Here is a 24,529-nt window from a genome sequence, read left to right on the forward strand (position 1 = left end):
TGCCTCTTAACCTTGGAGCATCCTTGGTCTAGCATCCTGGGTGCCTCTTAAGCTTGGAGCATCCTTGGTCTGGCATCCTGGATGCCTCTTCTGCTTGGGGCATCCTTGGTCTGGCATCCTTTGTGTCTCTTGTTTTTGGGGCATTCTTGGTCTGGCATCCTGAGTGCCTCTTGTGCTTGGGACATCCTTGGTTTGGCATCCTGGGTGCCTCTTAATCTTGGAGCATCCTTGGTCTGGCATCATGGGTGCCTCTTGTGCTTGGGGCATCGTTAGTCTGGCATTCTGGGTGCCTCTTGTGCTTGGGGCATCCTTGGTTTGGCATCCTGGGTGCCTCTTAATCTTGGAGCATCCTTGGTCTGGCATCATGGGTGCCTCTTGTGCTTGGGGCATCCTTGGTTTGGCATCCTGGGTGCCTCTTGGGCTTGGAGCATCCTTGGTCTGGCATCCTGGGTGCCACTTAAGCTTGGAGCATCCTTGGTTTGGCATCCTGGGTGCCTCTTAAGCTTGGAGCATCCTTGGTCTGGCATTATGGGTGCCTCTTGTGCTTGGAGCATCCTTGGTCTGGCATCATGGGTGCCTCTTGTGCTTGGGGCATCCTTGGTCTGGCATCATGGGTGCCTCTTGTGCTTGGGGCATCCTTGGTCTGGCATCATGGGTGCCTCTTGTGCTTGGAGCATCCTTGGTCTGGCATCATGGGTGCCTCTTGTGCTTGGGGCATCCTTGGTCTGGCATCCTGAGTGCCTCTTGTGCTTGGAGCATCCTTGGTCTGGCATCCTGGGTGCCTCTTAAGCTTGGGACATCCTTGGTTTGGCATCCTGGGCGCTTCTTAAGCTTGGGGCATGCTTGGTCTGGGATCCTGGGTGCCTCTTGTGCTTGGAGAATCCTTGGTCTAGCATCCTGGCTGCCTCTTAAGCTTAGGATATCATTGGTTTGGTATCCTGGGTGCCTCTTAAGCTTGGAGCATCCTTGGTCTGGCATCCTGAATGCCTCTTGTGCTTGGGACATCCTTGGTCTGGCATCCTGGGTGTCTCTTGTGCTTGGGGCATCCTTGGTCTGGCATCATGGGTGCCTCTTGTGCTTCAAGCATCCTTGGTCTGGCATCCTGGGTGTCTCTTCTGCTCGGGGCATCCTTGGTCTGACATCCTGGATGCCTCTTGTTCTTGGGGCATCCTTGGTCTGGCATCCTGGGTGCCTCTTAAGCTTGGGACATCCTTGGTTTGGCATCCTGGGTGCCTCTTAAGCTTGGAGCATCCTTGGTTTGGCATCCTGAGTGCCTCTTGTGCTTGGAGCATCCTTGGTCTGGCATCCTGGGTGCCTCTTGCGCTTGGGGCATCCTTGGTTTGGCATCCTGGGTGCCTCTTTTGCTTGGGGCATCCTTTGTCTGGCATTCTGGGTGCCTCCTAAGCTTGGGACATCCTTGGTCTGGCATCCTGGGTGTCTCTTGTGCTTGGGGCATCCTTGGTCTGGCATCATGGGTGCCTCTTGTGCTTCGCGCATCCTTGGTCTGGCACCCTGGGGGTCCCTTGTGCTTGGGGCATCCTTGGTCTGGCATCCTGGGTGTCTCTTCTGCTCGGGGCATCCTTGGTATGACATCATGGAAGCCTCTTGTTCTTGGGGCATCCTTGGTCTGGCATCCTGGGTCCCTCTAAAGCTTGGGACATCCTTGGTTTGCCATCCTGGGTGCCTCTTAAGCTTGGAGCATCCTTGGTCTGGCATCCTGAGTGCCTCTTGTGTTTGGAGCATCCTTGGTCTGGCATCCTGGGTGACTCTTAAGCTTGGGACATCCTTGGTCTGGCATCCTGGGTGTCTCTTGTGCTTGGGGCATCCTTGGTTTGGCATCCTGGGTGCCTCTTGGGCTTGGAGCATCCTTGGTCTGGCATCCTGGGTGCCACTTAAGCTTGGAGCATCCTTGGTTTGGCATCCTGGGTGCCTCTTAAGCTTGGAGCATCCTTGGTCTGGCATTATGGGTGCCTCTTGTGCTTGGAGCATCCTTGGTCTGGCATCATGGGTGCCTCTTGTGCTTGGGGCATCCTTGGTCTGGCATCATGGGTGCCTCTTGTGCTTGGGGCATCCTTGGTCTGGCATCATGGGTGCCTCTTGTGCTTGGAGCATCCTTGGTCTGACATCATGGGTGCCTCTTGTGCTTGGGGCATCCTTGGTCTGGCATCCTGAGTGCCTCTTGTGCTTGGAGCATCCTTGGTCTGGCATCCTGGGTGCCTCTTAAGCTTGGGACATCCTTGGTTTGGCATCCTGGGCGCTTCTTAAGCTTGGGGCATGCTTGGTCTGGGATCCTGGGTGCCTCTTGTGCTTGGAGCATCCTTGGTCTAGCATCCTGGCTGCCTCTTAAGCTTAGGATATCATTGGTTTGGTATCCTGGGTGCCTCTTAAGCTTGGAGCATCCTTGGTCTGGCATCCTGAATGCCTCTTGTGCTTGGGACATCCTTGGTCTGGCATCCTGGGTGTCTCTTGTGCTTGGGGCATCCTTGGTCTGGCATCATGGGTGCCTCTTGTGCTTCAAGCATCCTTGGTCTGGCATCCTGGGTGTCTCTTCTGCTCGGGGCATCCTTGGTCTGACATCCTGGATGCCTCTTGTTCTTGGGGCATCCATAGTCTGGCATCCTGGGTGCCTCTTAAGCTTGGGACATCCTTGGTTTGGCATCCTGCGTGCCTCTTAAGCTTGGAGCATCCTTGGTTTGGCATCCTGAGTGCCTCTTGTGCTTGGAGCATCCTTGGTCTGGCATCCTGGGTGCCTCTTGCGCTTGGGGCATCCTTGGTTTGGCATCCTGGGTGCCTCTTGTGCTTGGGGCATCCTTTGTCTGGCATTCTGGGTGCCTCCTAAGCTTGGGACATCCTTGGTCTGGCATCCTGGGTGTCTCTTGTGCTTCGCGCATCCTTGGTCTGGCATCATGGGTGCCTCTTGTGCTTCGCGCATCCTTGGTCTGGCACCCTGGGGGTCTCTTGTGCTTGGGGCATCCTTGGTCTGGCATCCTGGGTGTCTCTTCTGCTCGGGGCATCCTTGGTATGACATCATGGAAGCCTCTTAAGCTTGGAGCATCCTTGGTCTGGCATCCTGAGTGCCTCTTGTGTTTGGAGCATCCTTGGTCTGGCATCCTGGGTGACTCTTAAGCTTGGGACATCCTTGGTCTGGCATCCTGGGTGTCTCTTGTGCTTGGGGCATCCTTGGTCTGGCATCATGGGTGCCTCTTGTGCTTCAAACATCCTTGGTCTGGCATCCTGGGTGCCTCTTGCGATTGGGGCATCCTTGGTCTGGCATCCTGGATGCCTCTTGTGCTCCGGGCATCCTTGGTCTGGCATCCTGGATGCCTCTTGTTCTTGGGACATCCTTGGTCTGGCATCCTGGATGCCTCTTAAGCTTGGGACATCCTTGGTCTGGCATCCGGGGTGTCTCTTGTGCTTGGGGCATCCTTGGTCTTGCATCATGGGTGTCTCTTATGCTTCAAGCATCCTTGGTCTGGCATCCTGGGTGCCTCTTGTGCTTGGGGCATCCTTGGTCGGGCATCCTGGATGCCTCTTGTGCTTGGGGCATCCTTGATCTGGCATCCTGGGTGCCTCTTGTGCTAGGGGCATCCTTGGTCTGGCATTCTGGGTGCCTCCTAAGCTTGGGACATCCTTGGTCTGGCATCCTGGGTGTCTCTTGTGCTTGGGGCATCCTTGGTCTGGCATCATGGGTGCCTCTTGTGCTTCGCGCATCCTTGGTCTGGCATCCTGGGTGTCTCTTGTGCTCGGGGCATCCTTGGTCTGACATCCTGGATGCCTCTTGTTCTTGGGGCATCCTTGGTCTGGCATCCTGGGTGCCTCTTGTGCTAGGGGCATCCTTGGTTTGGCACCCTGGATGCCTCTTAAGCTTGGAGCATCCTTGGTCGGGCATCCTGAGTGCCTCTTGTGCTTGGAGCATCCTTGGTCTGGCATCCTGGGTGCCTCTTAAGCTTGGGACATCCTTGGTCTGGCATCCTGGGTGTCTCTTGTGCTCGGGGCTTCCTTGTTCTGGCATCATGGGTGTCTCTTGTGCTTGGGGCATCCTTGGTCTGGCATCCTGGGTGTCTCTTCTGCTCGGGGCATCCTTGGTCTGACATCCTGGATGCCTCTTGTTCTTGGGGCATCCTTGGTCTGGCATCCTGGGTGTCTCTTGTGCTTGGGGCATCCTTGGTCTGGCATCATGGGTGCCTCTTGTGCTTCGCGCATCCTTGGTCTGGCATCCTGGGTGTCTCTTGTGCTCGGGGCATCCTTGGTCTGACATCCTGGATGCCTCTTGTTCTTGGGGCATCCTTGGTCTGGCATCCTGGGTGCCTCTTGTGCTAGGGGCATCCTTGGTTTGGCACCCTGGGTGCCTCTTAAGCTTGGAGCATCCTTGGTCGGGCATCCTGAGTGCCTCTTGTGCTTGGAGCATCCTTGGTCTGGCATCCTGGGTGCCTCTTAAGCTTGGGACATCCTTGGTCTGGCATCCTGGGTGTCTCTTGTGCTCGGGGCTTCCTTGGTCTGGCATCATGGGTGTCTCTTGTGCTTGGGGCATCCTTGGTCTGGCATCCTGGGTGTCTCTTCTGCTCGGGGCATCCTTGGTCTGACATCCTGGATGCCTCTTGTTCTTGGGGCATCCTTGGTCTGGCATCCTGGGTGTCTCTTGTGCTTGGGGCATCCTTGGTCTTGCATCATGGGTGTCTCTTGTGCTTGGGGCATCCTTGGTCTGGCATCCTGGGTGTCTCTTCTGCTCGGGGCATCCTTGGTCTGACATCCTGGATGCCTCATGTTCTTGGGGCATCCTTGGTCTGGCATCCTGGGTGCCTCTTAAGCTTGGGACATCCTTGGTTTGGCATCCTGGGTGCCTCTTAAGCTTGGAACATCCTTGGTCTGGCATCCTGAGTGCCTCTTGTGCTTCGAGCATCCTTTGTCTGGCATCCTGGGTGACTCTTAAGCTTGGGACATCCTTGGTCTGGCATCCTGGGTGTCTCTTGTGCTTGGGGCATCCTTGGTCTGGCATCATGGGTGCCTCTTGTGCTTCAAACATCCTTGGTCTGGCATCCTGGGTGCCTCTTGCGATTGGGGCATCCTTGGTCTGGCATCCTGGATGCCTCTTGTGCTCCGGGCATCCTTGGTCTGGCATCCTGGATGCCTCTTGTTCTTGGGACATCCTTGGTCTGGCATCCTGGATGCCTCTTAAGCTTGGGACATCCTTGGTCTGGCATCCGGGGTGTCTCTTGTGCTTGGGGCATCCTTGGTCTTGCATCATGGGTGCCTCTTATGCTTCAAGCATCCTTGGTCTGGCATCCTGGGTGCCTCTGGTGCTTGGGGCATCCTTGGTCGGGCATCCTGGATGCCTCTTGTGCTTGGGGCATCCTTGGTCTGGCATCCTGGGTGCCTCTTGTGCTAGGGGCATCCTTGGTTTGGCATCCTGGGTGCCTCTTGTGCTTAGGGCATCCTTGGTCTGGCATTCTGGGTGCCTCCTAAGCTTGGGACATCCTTGGTCTGGCATCCTGGGTGTCTCTTGTGCTTGGGGCATCCTTGGTCTGGCATCATGGGTGCCTCTTGTGCTTCGCGCATCCTTGGTCTGGCATCCTGGGTGTCTCTTGTGCTCGGGGCATCCTTGGTCTGACATCCTGGATGCCTCTTGTTCTTGGGGCATCCTTGGTCTGGCATCCTGGGTGCCTCTTGTGCTAGGGGCATCCTTGGTTTGGCACCCTGGGTGCCTCTTAAGCTTGGAGCATCCTTGGTCTGGCATCCTGGGTGCCTCTTAAGCTTGGGACATCCTTGGTCTGGCATCCTGGGTGTCTCTTGTGCTCGGGGCTTCCTTGGTCTGGCATCATGGGTGTCTCTTGTGCTTGGGGCATCCTTGGTCTGGCATCCTGGGTGTCTCTTCTGCTCGGGGCATCCTTGGTCTGACATCCTGGATGCCTCTTGTTCTTGGGGCATCCTTGGTCTGGCATCCTGGGTGTCTCTTGTGCTTGGGGCATCCTTGGTCTTGCATCATGGGTGTCTCTTGTGCTTGGGGCATCCTTGGTCTGGCATCCTGGGTGTCTCTTCTGCTCGGGGCATCCTTGGTCTGACATCCTGGATGCCTCATGTTCTTGGGGCATCCTTGGTCTGGCATCCTGGGTGCCTCTTGTGCTTGGGGCATCCTTGGTCTTGCATCATGGGTGCCTTTTGTGCTTGGGACATCCTTGGTTTGGCATCCTGGGTGCCTCTTAAGCTTGGAACATCCTTGGTCTGGCATCCTGAGTGCCTCTTGTGCTTCGAGCATCCTTTGTCTGGCATCCTGGGTCCTTCTTGTGCTTGGGGCATCCTTGGTTTGGCATCCTGGGTGCCACTTGTGCTTGGGACATCCTTGGTCTGGCATCCTGGGTGTCTCTTGTGCTTGGGGCATCCTTGGTCTGGCATCATGGGTGCGCCTCTTGTGCTTCGAGCTTCCTTGGTCTGGCATCCTGGGTGCCTCTTGGGCTTGGAGCATCCTTGGTCTGGCATCCTAGGTGCCTCTTGTGCTTGGGGCATCCTTGGTTTGGCGTCCTGGGTGCCTCTTGCGCTTGGGGCATCCTTGGTTTGGCGTCCTGGGTGCCTCTTGCGCTTGGGGCATCCTTGGTCTGGCATTCTGGGTGCCTCCTAAGCTTGGGACATCCTTGGTCTGGCATCCTGGGTGTCTCTTGTGCTTGGGGCATCCTTGGTCTGGCATCATGGGTGCCTCTTGTGCTTCGCGCATCCTTGGTCTGGCACCCTGGGGGTCTCTTGTGCTTGGGGCATCCTTGGTCTGGCATCCTGGGTGTCTCTTCTGCTCGGGGCATCCTTGGTATGACATCATGGAAGCCTCTTGTTCTTGTGGCATCCTTGGTCTGGCATCCTGGGTGCCTCTAAAGCTTGGGACATCCTTGGTTTGCCATCCTGGGTGCCTCTTAAGCTTGGAGCATCCTTGGTCTGGCATCCTGAGTGCCTCTTGTGTTTGGAGCATCCTTGGTCTGGCATCCTGGGTGACTCTTGTGCTTGGGGCATCCTTGGTCTGGCATCATGGGTGCCTCTTGTGCTTCAAACATCCTTGGTCTGGCATCCTGGGTGCCTCTTGCGATTGGGGCATCCTTGGTCTGGCATCCTGGATGCCTCTTGTGCTCCGGGCATCCTTGGTCTGGCATCCTGGATGCCTCTTGTTCTTGGGACATCCTTGGTCTGGCATCCTGGATGCCTCTTAAGCTTGGGACATCCTTGGTCTGGCATCCTGGGTGCCTCTTGTGCTTGGGGCATCCTTGGTCTGGCATCCTGGGTGCCTCTTGTGCTAGGGGCATCCTTGGTTTGGCATCCTGGGTGCCTCTTGTGCTTAGGGCATCCTTGGTCTGGCATTCTGGGTGCCTCCTAAGCTTGAGACATCCTTGGTCTGGCATCCTGGGTGTCTCTTGTGCTTGGGGCATCCTTGGTCTGGCATCATGGGTGCCTCTTGTGCTTCGCGCATCCTTGGTCTGGCATCCTGGGTGTCTCTTGTGCTCGGGGCATCCTTGGTCTGACATCCTGGATGCCTCTTGTTCTTGGGGCATCCTTGGTCTGGCATCCTGGGTGCCTCTTGTGCTAGGGGCATCCTTGGTTTGGCACCCTGGGTGCCTCTTAAGCTTGGAGCATCCTTGGTCGGGCATCCTGAGTGCCTCTTGTACTTGGAGCATCCTTGGTCTGGCATCCTGGGTGCCTCTTAAGCTTGGGACATCCTTGGTCTGGCATCCTGGGTGTCTCTTGTGCTCGGGGCATCCTTGGTCTGGCATCATGGGTGTCTCTTGTGCTTGGGGCATCCTTGGTCTGGCATCCTGGGTGTCTCTTCTGCTCGGGGCATCCTTGGTCTGGCATCCTGGGTGTCTCTTGTGCTTCGCGCATCCTTGGTCTGGCATCATGGGTGCCTCTTGTGCTTCGAGCATTCTTGGTCTGGCATCCTGGGTGCCTCTTGGGCTTGGGACATCCTTGGTCTGGCATCCTGGGTGCCTCTTGTGCTTGGGGCATCCTTGGTTTGGCATCCTGGGTGCCTCTTGTGCTTGGGGCATCCTTGGTCTGGCATCCTAGGTGCCTCTTGTGCTGGGGCATCCTTGGTTTGGCATCCTGGGTGCCTCATGTGCTTCGCGCATCCTTGGTCTGGCATCGTGGGTGTCTCTTGTGCTTGGGGCATCCTTGGTCTGGCATCATGGGTGCCTCTTGTGCTTCGCGCATCCTTGGTCTGGCATCCTGGGTGTCTCTTCTGCTCGGGGCATCCTTGGTCTGACATCCTGGATGCCTCATGTTCTTGGGGCATCCTTGGTCTGGCATCCTGGGTGCCTCTTAAGCTTGGGACATCCTTGGTTTGGCATCCTGGGTGCCTCTTAAGCTTGGGACATCCTTGGTCTGGCATCCTGAGTGCCTCTTGTGCTTGGAGCATCCTTGGTCTGGCATCCTGGGTGCCTCTTAAGCTTGGGACATCCTTGGTCTGGCATCCTGGGTGTCTCTTGTGCTTGAGGCATCCTTGGTCTGGCATCATGGGTGCCTCTTGTGCTCCGGGCATCCTTGGTCTGGCATCCTGGATGCCTCTTGTTCTTGGGACATTCTTGGTCTGGCATCCTGGGTGCCTCTTAAGCTTGGGACATCCTTGGTTTGGCATCCTGGGTGTCTCTTGTGCTTGGAGCATCCTTGGTCTGGCATCAGGGGTGCCTCTTGTGCTTCGAACATCCTTGGTCTGGCATCCTGGGTGCCTCTTGGGCTTGGAGCATCCTTGGTCTGGCATCCTGGGTGCCTCTTGTGCTTGGGGCATCCTTGGTTTGGCATCCTGGGTGCCTCTTGTGCTTGGGGCATCCTTGGTCTGGCATCCTGGGTGCCTCTTGTGCTTGGGGCATCCTTGGTTTGGCATCCTGGGTGCCTCTTGTGCTTGGGGCATCCTTGGTCTGGCATCCTGGGTGCCTCTTGTGCTTGGAGCATCCTTGGTCTGGCATCCTGAGTGCCTCTTGTGCTTGGGACATGCTTGGTTTGGCACCCTGTGTGCCTCTTACGCTTGGAGCATCTTATGTTTGGCATCCTAGGTGCCACTGTTCCTTGACGCATCCTTGGCCTGACATCCTGGGTGCCTCTTGCACATGTAGCATCTTTGGTTTGGTATCCTGGGTGCCACTTTTGCTTGGCGCATCCTTGGCCTGACTTTCTGGGTGCCTCTTGCACTTGGTGCATCCTTGGCCTGACATCCTGGGTGCCACTAGCACTTGGCGCATCCTTGGCCTGACATCTTGGGTGCCTCTTGCACTTGGTGCATCCTTGGCCTGACATCCTGGGTACCACTAGCACTTGGCGCATCCTTGGCCTGACATCTTGGGTGCCTCTTGCATTTGGCGCATCTTTGGTCTGACATCCTGGGTGCCTCTTGCACTTGGTGCACCCTTGGCCTGACATCCTGGGTGTCTCTTGCACTTGGCGCATCCTTGGCCTGACATCCTGGGTGTCTCTTGCACTTGGCGCATCCTTGGCCTGACATCCTGGGTGCCTCTTTGGCCTGGCAGCCTATGCTGCAGTTATGTGCACATAACCTATTGATGAAAATGGTACAGATTTTAGAACAATGCCATGTTCATTTCGGAGTCCCATAAAAAGGGACTACCAGTGGTCCCTGTGGCTATTTATGTTCTGTGCATTAGAACCGTCGGGGGAATCCGCGTGCTATAGCCATAATATAGACCTTCAGAGTCAAGCAAATGGTGGTGGGCTGCAGTCAGACCTCCACTAATCACATTAATGACCCATCAATGATTTTCATGGTGAGCGCAGTCCACATTGTACTAGAGTATCATGCTATGCTGCAGGGACTGGGCTCAGTTTCCCCTTCCATCACCTGACTGACACTTCGGCAGTAGCTGCTAGTTCAGCTTATGAAATGCTCAAATTGAAGAATTTCTCATGGTGACGGGTTCCCTTTAAGAGGTTTAGCTAAATAAAAGAATGAATCTCCCATACGGCGGAGTTCGTTAAGCTGCGCTGCTTCAATGCTCCCTACTCAGGCTGATAAAACAATGCACATGTAATAAGACGGAGCATCCGCTATATCTCAGCCTGCAACAGAGACAACGAAATGGTACCATAAAGACAAGGAAATAACTCAGATATTCCTGGGATTTGTGCAGATGACAATTCTCTGAGCTGTGGTGAGAGATGAGCTGTGTGTACGGTATATATACAGGATGTGTGTGCACAGTATATACACGTGTCTACAATGAGATATATATATATATATATATATATACACACACACACATATATTAGGGTTGGTGCAATCCCATTCCGTCAGCCATGAAACTGGACTGTGGCCACCATGTGGGAGTTGGAGTCGGAGTACAGCCTCTTACCAGCCGACATCCGCCGCTCTTTTGATTATCCTGCCGGGTGTAACATCATTGTTGTGGAGTGATGCATGTGTGATTTCAGCCAGGACATGTGTGTGATTGCACTGTGCACATACAGAACTGTGCAAAAGTTCTAGGCAGGTGTGAAAAATTCTGCAAAGTAAGAAGCTTTCAAAAAAAGAAGTGTTAGTAGTTTATTTTTTATCAATTAGCAAAATGCAAAGTGAATGAACAGTAAAGAAATATAAGTCCCATTAATATCAGATGACCACCTGTCGCCTTTATCAACAGTATCTGGTGACTGCCCGTCACCTCCATCATCAGTATCTGGTGACTGCCCGTCACCTCCATCATCAGTATCTGGTGACTGCCCGTCGCCTCCATCACCAGTATCTGGTGACCACCCGTCACCTCCATCATCAGTATCTGGTGACCGCCTGTCGCCTCCATCATCAGTATCTGGTGACCGCCGGTCACCTCCATCACCAGTATCTGGTGACCGCCTGTCGCCTCCATCACCAGTATCTGGTGACCGCCTGTTGCCTCCATCACCAGTATCTGGTGACCGCCTGTCGCCTCCATCACCAGTATCTGGTGACCGCCTGTCGCCTCTATCATCAATATCTGGTGACCGACCGTCTCCTCCATCATCAGTATCTAGTGACCGACCGTCTCCTCCATCATCAGTATCTGGTGACCGCCTGTCGCCTCCATCACCAGTATCTGGTGACCGCCTGTCGCCTCTATTATCAATATCTGGTGACCGACCGTCTCCTCCATCATCAGTATCTAGTGACCGCCCGTCGCCTCCATCATCAGTATCTGGTGACCGCCCGTCGCCTCCATCATCAGTATCTGGTGACCGCCGGTCGCCTCCATCACCAGTATCTGGTGACCGCCGGTCGCCTCTATCATCAATATCTGGTGACCGCCTGTCGCTTCCATCATTTCTACTTGTACAGTTTTTGAAGGAACTTTGCAATGAAACAATGGGGCTCTTGGTGGACAAGCATTTTTTTGTTAATTTTATTTTAAGACCACCATGATATATTTATATAGTAAAAAAAAAACTAGTGAAGTATTGCCAGCATCTCCCCAGTAGCTATGTGAGAACTCTGCCTTCGCGGGTTATAGCTGTGATGATCGCGTGTGGCCCTAACATAAGAGCAGCCTTTTCCGTATAATCCAATCCTTGGCCTGACATCCCGCTATTGTCCCCTGTTGTCAGCGCCTCCTGCACGAGCATTGTGTGTAAACCGAGGACGGAACATGAAAAGCGCTGTTCTCGCTCCGTTATAAAGTATCACAAACTCCAACAACTGTTCTTTTCTGCAGGATCGATACGACGTAACGTACATTGTGCAGGTGGCGCGTGACACACAAAGGCAGAAGGAAGTGTAACAAGCGCCGGCTATTTAAGTTGTGGGGGAATGTAAATCCTCCCCCTCTCTATTTCATAGATTGACTTTAAGTGCTCACATTAAAATCAAAAAGGAGGAAGAAAAAAAATCTCAGGCAGAAAAACTAATTGTTCTTTAATTAGTTTGCCAGTGTGACAGCAGCGGTGGGAGGGGGAGACAACGGGGCTCCGAATTTCAAATCCGTTTCCTAACAAGGGGGATTAAGTGCTTTAACCCTCTCCTGACTAGTGACAATGTTTAATAATCTCAGACCCGGGAGATAACGTGACGATAACAGAGGAATAAACACAGAGCGGGCGATGCCGATACGCAAGAAATGATGGCGGCCGGTGGGTATCTCTCCCAATTACTGCGGCACTGTGCAGGGTCAAAGACGTCCAAAAAGTGTCATATAAAGTTATAAATGCCCACCTGCTGGATACATATGTACCGCTGCCAGACACGCCAAGCACATACCACTAATGTCACATACCACTAATGCCACACACGTCGAGCACATACCACTAATGCCACACACGCTGAGAACATACCACTAATGCCACACACGCTGAGCACCTACCACTAATGCCACACACGCTGAGCACATACCACTAATGCCACACACACTGAGCACCTACCACTAATGCCACACACGCTGAGCACATACCACTAATGCCACACACACTGAGCACCTACCACTAATGCCACACACGCTGAGCACCTACCACTAATGCCACACACACTGAGCACCTACCACTAATGCCACACACACTGAGCACCTACCACTAATGCCACACACGCTGAGCACCTACCACTAATGCCACACACACTGAGCACATACCACTAATGCCACACACACTGAGCACATACCACTAATGCCACACACACTGAGCACCTACCACTAATGCCACACACTGAGCACCTACCACTAATGCCACACATGCTGAGCACCTACCACTAATGCCACACACACTGAGCACCTACCACTAATGCCACACACGCTGAGCACCTACCACTAATGCCACACACACTGAGCACATACCACTAATGCCACACACGCTGAGCACCTACCACTAATGCCACACACACTGAGCACCTACCACTAATGCCACACACTGAGCACCTACCACTAATGCCACACATGCTGAGCACCTACCACTAATGCCACACACACTGAGCACCTACCACTAATGCCACACACACTGAGCACCTACCACTAATGCCACACACGCTGAGCACCTACCACTAATGCCACACACACTGAGCACATACCACTAATGCCACACACTGAGCACCTACCACTAATGCCACACACACTGAGCACCTACCACTAATGCCACACACTGAGCACCTACCACTAATGCCACACATGCTGAGCACCTACCACTAATGCCACACACACTGAGCACCTACCACTAATGCCACACACTGAGCACCTACCACTAATGCCACACACACTGAGCACCTACCACTAATGCCACACACTGAGCACCTACCACTAATGCCACACACGCTGAGCACATACCACTAATGCCACACACACTGAGCACCTACCACTAATGCCACACACGCTGAGCACCTACCACTAATGCCACACACACTGAGCACCTACCACTAATGCCACACACACTGAGCACCTACCACTAATGCCACACACTGAGCACCTACCACTAATGCCACACATGCTGAGCACCTACCACTAATGCCACACACACTGAGCACCTACCACTAATGCCACACACGCTGAGCACCTACCACTAATGCCACACACACTGAGCACATACCACTAATGCCACACACGCTGAGCACCTACCACTAATGCCACACACACTGAGCACCTACCACTAATGCCACACACTGAGCACCTACCACTAATGCCACACATGCTGAGCACCTACCACTAATGCCACACACACTGAGCACCTACCACTAATGCCACACACACTGAGCACCTACCACTAATGCCACACACGCTGAGCACCTACCACTAATGCCACACACACTGAGCACATACCACTAATGCCACACACTGAGCACCTACCACTAATGCCACACACACTGAGCACCTACCACTAATGCCACACACTGAGCACCTACCACTAATGCCACACATGCTGAGCACCTACCACTAATGCCACACACACTGAGCACCTACCACTAATGCCACACACTGAGCACCTACCACTAATGCCACACACACTGAGCACCTACCACTAATGCCACACATGCTGAGCACATACCACTAATGCCATACACACTGAGCACATACTACTAATGCCACACACACTGAGCACCTACCACTAATGCCACACACGCTGAGCACATACCACTAATGCCACACACGCTGAACACCTACCACTAATGCCACACACACACTGAGCACATACCACTAATGCCACACATGCTGAGCACATACCACTAATGCCAAACACACTGAGCACCTACCACTAATGCCACACATGCTGAGCACATACCACTAATGCCACACACACTGAGCACCTAGCGCTAATGCCACACACGCTGAGCACATACAGCTAATGCCACAGACACTGAGCACATACCACTAATGCCACACACATTGAGCACCTACCACTAATGCCACACACGCTGAGCACATGCCACTAATGACACATATGCTGAGCACTTACCACTAATGTCACACATGCTGAGCACATAACACTAATGCCACACACACTGAGCACCTACCACTAATGCCACACACGATGAGCACAAACCACTAATGCCACACACACTGAGCACCTACCACTAATGCCACATATGCTGAGCACATACCACTAATGCCACACACACGCTGAGCACATACCACTAATGCCGCACATACCACTAATGCCACACACACTGAGCACAAAGCACTAATGCCAGACACACTGAGCACATACCACTAATACCACACACACTGAGCACATAGGACTAATGCCACACACGCCAAGCACATACCACTAATGCCACACACGATGAGCACCTACCACTAATGCCACACACGCTGAGCACATACCACTAATGCCACACAAACTGAGCACCTACCACTAATGCCACACATACTGAGCACATACCACTAATGCCACACATGCTGAGCACCTACCACTAATGCCACACACACTGAGCACCTACCACTAATGCCACACAGACTGAGCACCTACCACTAATGCCACACATGCTGAGCACATACCACTAATGCCATACACACTGAGCACATACCACTAATGCCACACACACTGAGCACCTACCTCTAATGCCACACACACTGAGCACATACCACTAATGCCACACACGCTGAGCACCTACCACTAATGCCACACACACACTGAGCACATACCACTAATCCCACACATGCTGAGCACATACCACTAATGCCACACACACTGAGCACCTACCACTAATGCCACACATGCTGAGCACATACCACTAATGACACACACACTGAGCACCTACCACTAATGCCACACACGCTGAGCACATACCGCTAATGCCACAGACACTGAGCACATACCACTAATGCCACACACACTGAGCACCTACCACTAATGCCACACACGCTGAGCACATGCCACTAATGACACATATGCTGAGCACTTACCACTAATGTCACACATGCTGAGCACATACCACTAATGCCACACACACTGAGCACCTACCACTAATGCCACACACAGGCTGAGCACATACCACTAATGCCACACACACTGAGCACATACCACTAATACCACACACACTGAGCACATAGGACTAATGCCACACACGCCAAGCACATACCACTGATGCCACACACGCTGAGCACCTACCACTAATGCCACACACGCTGAGCACCTACCACTAATGCCACACACACTGAGCACCTACCAATAATGCCACACACGCTAAGCACATACCACTAATGCCACAGACACTGAGCACATACCACTAATGCCACAGACACTGAGCACATATCACTAATGCCACACGCGCTGAGCACATACCACTAATGCCACATATGCTGAGCACTTACCACTAATGTCACACATGCTGAGCACATACCACTAATGCCACACACACTGAGCACCTACCACTAATGCCATAGACACTGAGCACATACCACTAATGCCACACACACTGAGCACATACCACTAATGCCACACACGCTGAGCACATACCACTAATGCCACATATGCTGAGCACTTACCATTAATGTCACACATCCTTAGCACATACCACTAATGCCACACACTGAGCACCTACCACTAATGCGGCATATGCCGAGCACATACCACTAATGACACACACACGCTGAGCACATACCACTAATGCCGCACATACCACTAATGCCACACACACTGAGCACATAGCACTAATGCCAGACACACTGACCACATACCACTAATACCACACACACTGAGCACATACCACTAATACCACACACACTGAGCACATAGAACTAATGCCACACACGCCAAGCACATACGACTAATGCCACACACCCCAAGCACATACCACTAATGCCAGACACACTGAGCACCTACCACTAATGCCACACAAGCGCTGAGCACAAACCACTAATGCCACACATGCTGAGCACATACCACTAATACCACACACACTGAGCACATAGAACTAATGCCACACACGCCAAGCACATACGACTAATGCCACACACTCCAAGCACATACCAGTAATGCCACACACACTGAGCACCTACCACTAATGCCACACACACTGAGCAAATACCACTAATGCCACACACGATGAGCACATACCACTAATGCCACACATGCTCAGCACATACCACTAATGCCACACACGCTGAGCGCCTACCACTAATGCCAAACACGCTGAACACCTACCACTAATGCCACACACGCTGAGCACATACCACTAATGCCACACATGCTGAGCACATACCACTAATGCCACAGACGCTGAGCACCTACCACTAATGCCACACACTGAGCACATACCACTAATGCCTCACACACTGAGCACATACCACTAATGCCAAATACGCTGAGCACATACCACTAATGCCAAACACGATGAGCACATACCACTAATGCCAAACACGCTGAGCACTTACCACTAATGCCACACACGCTGAGCACATACCACTAATGCCACACACGCTGAGCACATACCACTAATGCTACAGATGCTGAGCGCATACCACTAATGCCACACACACTGAGCACATGCCAATAATGCCAAACACGCTGAGCACATACCACTAATGCCACACACGCTGAGCACATACCACTAATGCCACACACGCTGAGCACATACCACTAATGCCACACATGCTGAGCACATACCACTAATGCCACACACGCTGAGCACATACCACTAATGCCACACACGCTGAGCACATACCACTAATGCCAAACATGCTGAGCACATGCCACTAATGCCAAACACGCTGAGCACATACCACTAATGCCACACACACTGAGCACATACCACTAATGCCACACACGCCGAGCACATACCACTAATGCCACAGACACCAAGCACATACCACTAATGCCACAAACACTGAGCACATACCACTAATGCCACAGACACTGAGCACATACCACTAATGCTACAGACACTGAGCACACAGGACTAATGCCACACACGCCAAGCACATACCACTGATGCCACACACGCTGAGCACCTACCACTAATGCCACACACGCTGAGCACCTACCAATAATGCCACACACGCTAAGCACATACCACTAATGCCACAGACACTGAGCACATACCACTAATGCCACAGACACTGAGCACATATCACTAATGCCACACGCGCTGAGCACCTACCACTAATGCCACACACGCTGAGCACATACCACTAATGACACATATGCTTAGCACTTACCACTAATGTCACACATGCTGAACACATACCACTAATGCCACACACACTGTGCACCTACCACTAATGCCACACACACTGAGCACATACCACTAATGCCACACGCTGAGCACCTACCACTAATGCGGCATATGCCGAGCACATACCACTAATGACACACACACGCTGAGCACATACCACTAATGCCGCACATACCACTAATGCCACACACACTGAGCACATAGCACTAATGCCAGACACACTGACCACATACCACTAATACCACACACACTGAGCACATACCACTAATACCACACACACTGAGCACATAGAACTAATGCCACACACGCCAAGCACATACGACTAATGCCACACACCCCAAGCACATACCACTAATGCCACACACACTGAGCACCTACCACTAATGCCACACAAGCGCTGAGCACAAACCACTAATGCCACACATGCTGAGCACATACCACTAATACCACACACACTGAGCACATAGAACTAATGCCACACACGCCAAGCACATACGACTAATGCCACACACTCCAAGCACATACCACTAATGCCACACACACACTGAGCACCTACCACTAATGCCACACACACTGAGCACCTACCACTAATGCCACACACACTGAGCACATACCACTAATGCCACACACACTGAGCACATACCACTAATGCCACACACACTGAGCACATACCACTAATGCAACACACACTGAGCATATAGGACTAATTCCACACACTCCAAGCACATACCAGTAATGCCACACACACTGAGCACCTACCACTAATGCCACACACACTGAGCAAATACCACTAATGCCACACACGATGAGCACATACCACTAATGCCACACATGCTCAGCACATACCACTAATGCCACACACGCTGAGCGCCTACCACTAATGCCAAACACGCTGAACACCTACCACTAATGCCACACACGCTGAGCACATACCACTAATGCCACACATGCTGAGCACATACCACTAATGCCACAGACGCTGAGCACCTACCACTAATGCCACACACTGAGCACATACCACTAATGCCTCACACACTGAGCACATACCACTAATGCCAAATACGCTGAGCACATACCACTAATGCCAAACACGATGAGCACATACCACTAATGCCAAACACGCTGAGCACTTACCACTAATGCCACACACGCTGAGCACATACCACTAATGCCACACACGCTGAGCACATACCACTAATGCTACAGATGCTGAGCGCATACCACTAATGCCACACACACTGAGCACATGCCAATAATGCCAAACACGCTGAGCACATACCACTAATGCCACACACGCTGAGCACATACCACTAATGCCACACACGCTGAGCACATACCACTAATGCCACACATGCTGAGCACATACCACTAATGCCACACACGCTGAGCACATACCACTAATGCCACACACGCTGAGCACATACCACTAATGCCAAACATGCTGAGCACATGCCACTAATGCCAAACACGCTGAGCACATACCACTAATGCCACACACACTGAGCACATACCACTAATGCCACACACGCCGAGCACATACCACTAATGCCACAGACACCAAGCACATACCACTAATGCCACAAACACTGAGCACATACCACTAATGCCACAGACACTGAGCACATACCACTAATGCTACAGACACTGAGCACATACCACTAATGCCACAGACACTGAGCACATACCACTAATGCTACAGACACTGAGCACATACCACTAATGCTACAGACACTGAGCACATACCACTAATGCCACAGACACTGAGCACATACCACTAATGCCACAGACACTGAGCACATACCACTAATGCTACAGACACTGAGCACATACCACTAATGCCACAGACACTGAGCACATACCACTAATGCCACAGACACTGAGCACCTACCACTAATGCCACACACGCTGAGCACATACCACTAATGACACATATGCTTAGCACTTACCACTAATGTCACACATGCTGAACACATACCACTAATGCCACACACACTGTGCACCTACCACTAATGCCACACACGCTGAGCACATGCCACATATACTGAGCATTTACCACTAATGTCACACATGCTGAGCACATACCACTAATGCCACACACATTGAGCACCTACCACTAATGCCACACACGCTGAGCACATGCCACTAATGCCACATATCCTGAGCACTTACCACTAATGTCACACATGCTGAGCACATACCACTAATGCCACACACGCTGAGCACCTACCACTAATGCCACACACGCTGAGCACATACCACTAATGCCACACATGCTGAGCACATGCCACTAATGCCACAGATGCTGAGCACCTACCACTAATGCCACACACTGAGCACATACCACTAATGCAACACACTGAGCACATACCACTAATGCCACACACGCTGAGCACATACCACTAATGCTACAGATGCTGAGCACATACCACTAATGCCACACACACTGAGCACCTACCACTAATGCCACACACACTGAGCACATACCACTAATGCCAAACACGCTGAGCACATACCACTAATGCCACACACACTGAGCACATACCACTAATGCCACACACGCTGAGCACATACCACTAATGCCATACACGCTGAGCACATACCACTAATGCCACACATGCTGAGCACATACCACTAATGCCACACACTGAGCACCTACCACTAATGCCACACACTGAGCACCTACCACTAATGCCACACACGCTGAGCACATACCACTAATGCCAAACACGCTGAGCACATACCACTAATGCCACACACCATGAGCACTTACCACTAATGCCACATATGCTGAGCACATACCACTAATGCCACACACGCTGAGCACATACCACTAATGCCACACACGCTGAGCACATACCACTAATGCCACAGACACTGAGCACATACCACTAATGCTACACACGCTGAGCACATACCACTAATGCCACACACGCTGAGCACATACCACTAATGCCACATATGCTTAGCACTTACCACTAATGTCACACATGCTGAGCACATACCACTAATGCCACACACACTGTGCACCTACCACTAATGCCACACACGCTGAGCACATGCCACTAATGCCACATATACTGAGCATTTACCACTAATGTCACACATGCTGAGCACATACCACTAATGCCACACAAACACTGTGCACCTACCACTTTTGCCACACACGCTGAGCACATGCCACTAATGCCACATATATTGAGCATTTACCACTAATGTCACACATGCTGAGCACATACCACTAAGGCCACACACCATGAGCACATACCACTAATGCCACACATGCTGAGCACATACCACTAATGCCACACACGCTGAGCACCTACCACTAATGCCACACACGCTGAGCACATACCACTAATGCCACATATGCTGAGCATATACCACTAATGCCACACACACGTTGAGCACATACCACTAATGCCAAACACGCTGAGCACATACCACTAATGCCACACATGCTGAGCACATGCCACTAATGCCACAGACGCTGAGCACCTACCACTAATGCCACACACTGAGCACATACCACTAATGCAACACACTGAGCACATACCACTAATGCCACACACGCTGAGCACATACCACTAATGCTACAAATGCTGAGCACCTACCACTAATGCCACACACAGTGAGCACCTACCACTAATGCCACACACACTGAGCACATACCACTAATGCCAAACACGCTGAGCACATACCACTAATGCCACACACGCTGAGCACATACCACTAATGCCACACACGCTGAGCACATACCACTAATGCCACACATGCTGAGCACATACCACTAATGCCACACATGCTGAGCACATACCACTAATGCCACACACTGAGCACCTACCACTAATGCCACACACGCTGAGCACATACCACTAATGCCAAACACGCTGAGCACATACCACTAATGCCACACACCATGAGCACATACCACTAATGCCACACATGCTGAGCACATACCACTAATGCCACACACGCTGAGCACATACCACTAACGCCACACACGCTGAGCACATACCACTAATGCTACACACGCTGAGCACATACCACTAATGCCACACACGCTGAGCACATACCACTAATGCCACAGACACTGAGCACATACCACTAATGCCACAGACACTGAGCACATACCACTAATGCCACACACACTGAGCACATACCACTAATGACACACATGCCAAGCACATACCACTAATGCTACAGACACTGAGCATATTCCACTAATGCCACAGACACTGAGCACATACCACTAATGCCACACACACTGAGCACCTACCACTAATACTACAGACACTGAGCACATACCACTAATGCCACGGACACTGAGCACATACCACTAATGCCACAGACACTGAGCACCTACTACTAATGCCACACACGCTGAGCACCTACCACTAATGCCACATATGCTTAGCACTTACCACTAATGCCACACACGCTGAGCACATGCCACTAATGCTACAGACACTGAGCACATACCACTAATGCCACAGACACTGAGCACATACCACTAATGCCACACACGCTGAGCACATACCACTAATTCCACATATGCTTAGCACTTACCACTAATGTCACACATGCTGAGCACATACCACTAATGCCACACACACTGAGCACCTACCACTAATGCCACACACGCTGAGCACATACCGCTAATGCCACAGACACTGAGCACATACCACTAATGCCACACACACTGAGCACCTACCACTAATGCCACACACGCTGTGCACATGCCACAAATGCCACATATGCTGAGCACTTACCACTAATGTCACACATGCTGAGCACATACCACTAATGCCAAACACGCTGAGCACCTACCACTAATGCCACACACGCTGAGCACATTCCACTAATGCCACAGACGCTGATCACCTACCACTAATGCCACACACTGAGCACATACCACTAATGCCACACACGCTGCACGCTGAGCACATACCACTAATGCCACACACGCTGAGCACATACCACTAATGCCACACACGCTGAGCACATACCACTAATGCTACAGATGCTGAGCATATACCACTAATGCCACAAACACTGAGCACCTACCACTAACGCCACACACACTGAGCACATACCACTAATGCCAAACACGCTGAACACATACCACTAATGCCACACACGCTGAGCACATACCACTAATGCCACACACGCTGAGCACATACCACTAATGCCACACATGCTGAGCACATGCCACTAATGCCACACACGCTGAGCACATACCACTAATGCCACAGACACTGAGCACATACCACTAATGCCACACACGCTGAGCACATACCACTAATGCCACACACACTGAGCACATACCACTAATGCCACAGACACTGAGCACATACCACTAATGCCAAAAACACTGAGCACATACCACTAATGCCACAGACACTGAGCACATACCACTAATGCTACAGACACTGAGCACATACCACTAATGCCACAGACACTGAGCACATACCACTAATGCCACACACGCTGAGCACCTACCACTAATGCCACATATGCTTAGCACTTACCACTAATGCCACACACGCTGAGCACATGCCACTTATGCTACAGACACTGAGCACATACCACTAATGCCACAGACACTGAGCACATACCATTAATGCCACAGAAACTGAGCACCTACCACTAATGCCACACACGCTGAGCACATACCACTAATGCCACATATGCTTAGCACTTACCACTAATGTCACACATGCTGAGCACACACCACTAATGCCACACACACTAAGCACCTACCACTAATGCCACACACGCTGAACACATACCGCTAATGCCACAGACACTGAGCACCTACCACTAATGCCACACACAGTGAGCACCTACCACTAATGCCACACACGCTGAGCTCATGCCACTAATGCCACATATGCTGAGCACTTACCACTAATGTCACACATGCTGAGCACATACCACTAATGCCACACACACTGAGCACATACCACTAATGCCACATATGCTGAGCACATACCACTAATGCCGCACATACCACTAATGCCGCACACACTGAGCACATAGCACTAATGCCAGACACACTGAGCACATACAACTAATACCACACAAACTGAGCACATAGGACTAATGCCACACACGCCAAGCACATACCACTAATGCCACACACGCTGAGCACCTACCACTAATGCCACACACTCTGAGAACCTACCACTAATGCCACACACGCTGAGAACCTACCACTAATGCCACACACACTGAGCACCTACCAATAATGCCATACACGCTGAGCACATACCACTAATGCCACAGACACTGGGCACATACCACTAATGCCACAGACACTGAGCACATACCACTAATGCCACACACGCTGAGCACATACCACTAATGTCACATATGCTGAGCACATACCACTAATGCCACACACACTGAGCACCTACCACTAATGCCACACACGCTGAGCACATACCGCTATTGCCACAGACATTGAGCACATACCACTAATGCCACACACACTGAGCACCTACCACTAATGCCACACACGCTGAGCACATACCACTAATGCCACATATGCTGAGCACTTACCATTAATGTCACACATGCTGAGCACATACCACTAATGCCACACGCACTGAGCACCTACCACTAATGCACATATGCTGAGCACATACCACTAATGCCACACACACGCTGAGCACATACCACTAATGCCACACATACCACTTATGCCACACACTCTGAGCACATAGCACTAATGCCAGACACACTGAGCACATACCACTAATACCACACAAACTGAGCACATAGGACTAATGCCACACACGCCAAGCACATACCACTAATGCCACACACGCTGAGCACCTACCACTAATGCCACACACGCTGAGAACCTACCACTAATGCCACACACACTGAGCACCTACCAATAATGCCATACACGCTGAGCACATACCACTA

General features: G+C 51.9%; 1 protein-coding gene across 2 annotated transcripts in view; it reads left to right on the forward strand.

The window, feature by feature from the left end:
• ASIC4 (acid sensing ion channel subunit family member 4) overlaps positions 1-24,529 on the forward strand; it is a 411,341-nt gene that overhangs the window by 122,234 nt on the left and 264,578 nt on the right. The gene's annotated exons all lie outside the window — the stretch shown is intronic.

Source organism: Phyllobates terribilis, unplaced genomic scaffold, assembly GCF_046119375.1.
Source record: "Phyllobates terribilis strain yellow unplaced genomic scaffold, ASM4611937v1 Scaffold_9__5_contigs__length_417890890, whole genome shotgun sequence".
Taxonomy (NCBI): Eukaryota; Metazoa; Chordata; class Amphibia; order Anura; family Dendrobatidae; genus Phyllobates; species Phyllobates terribilis.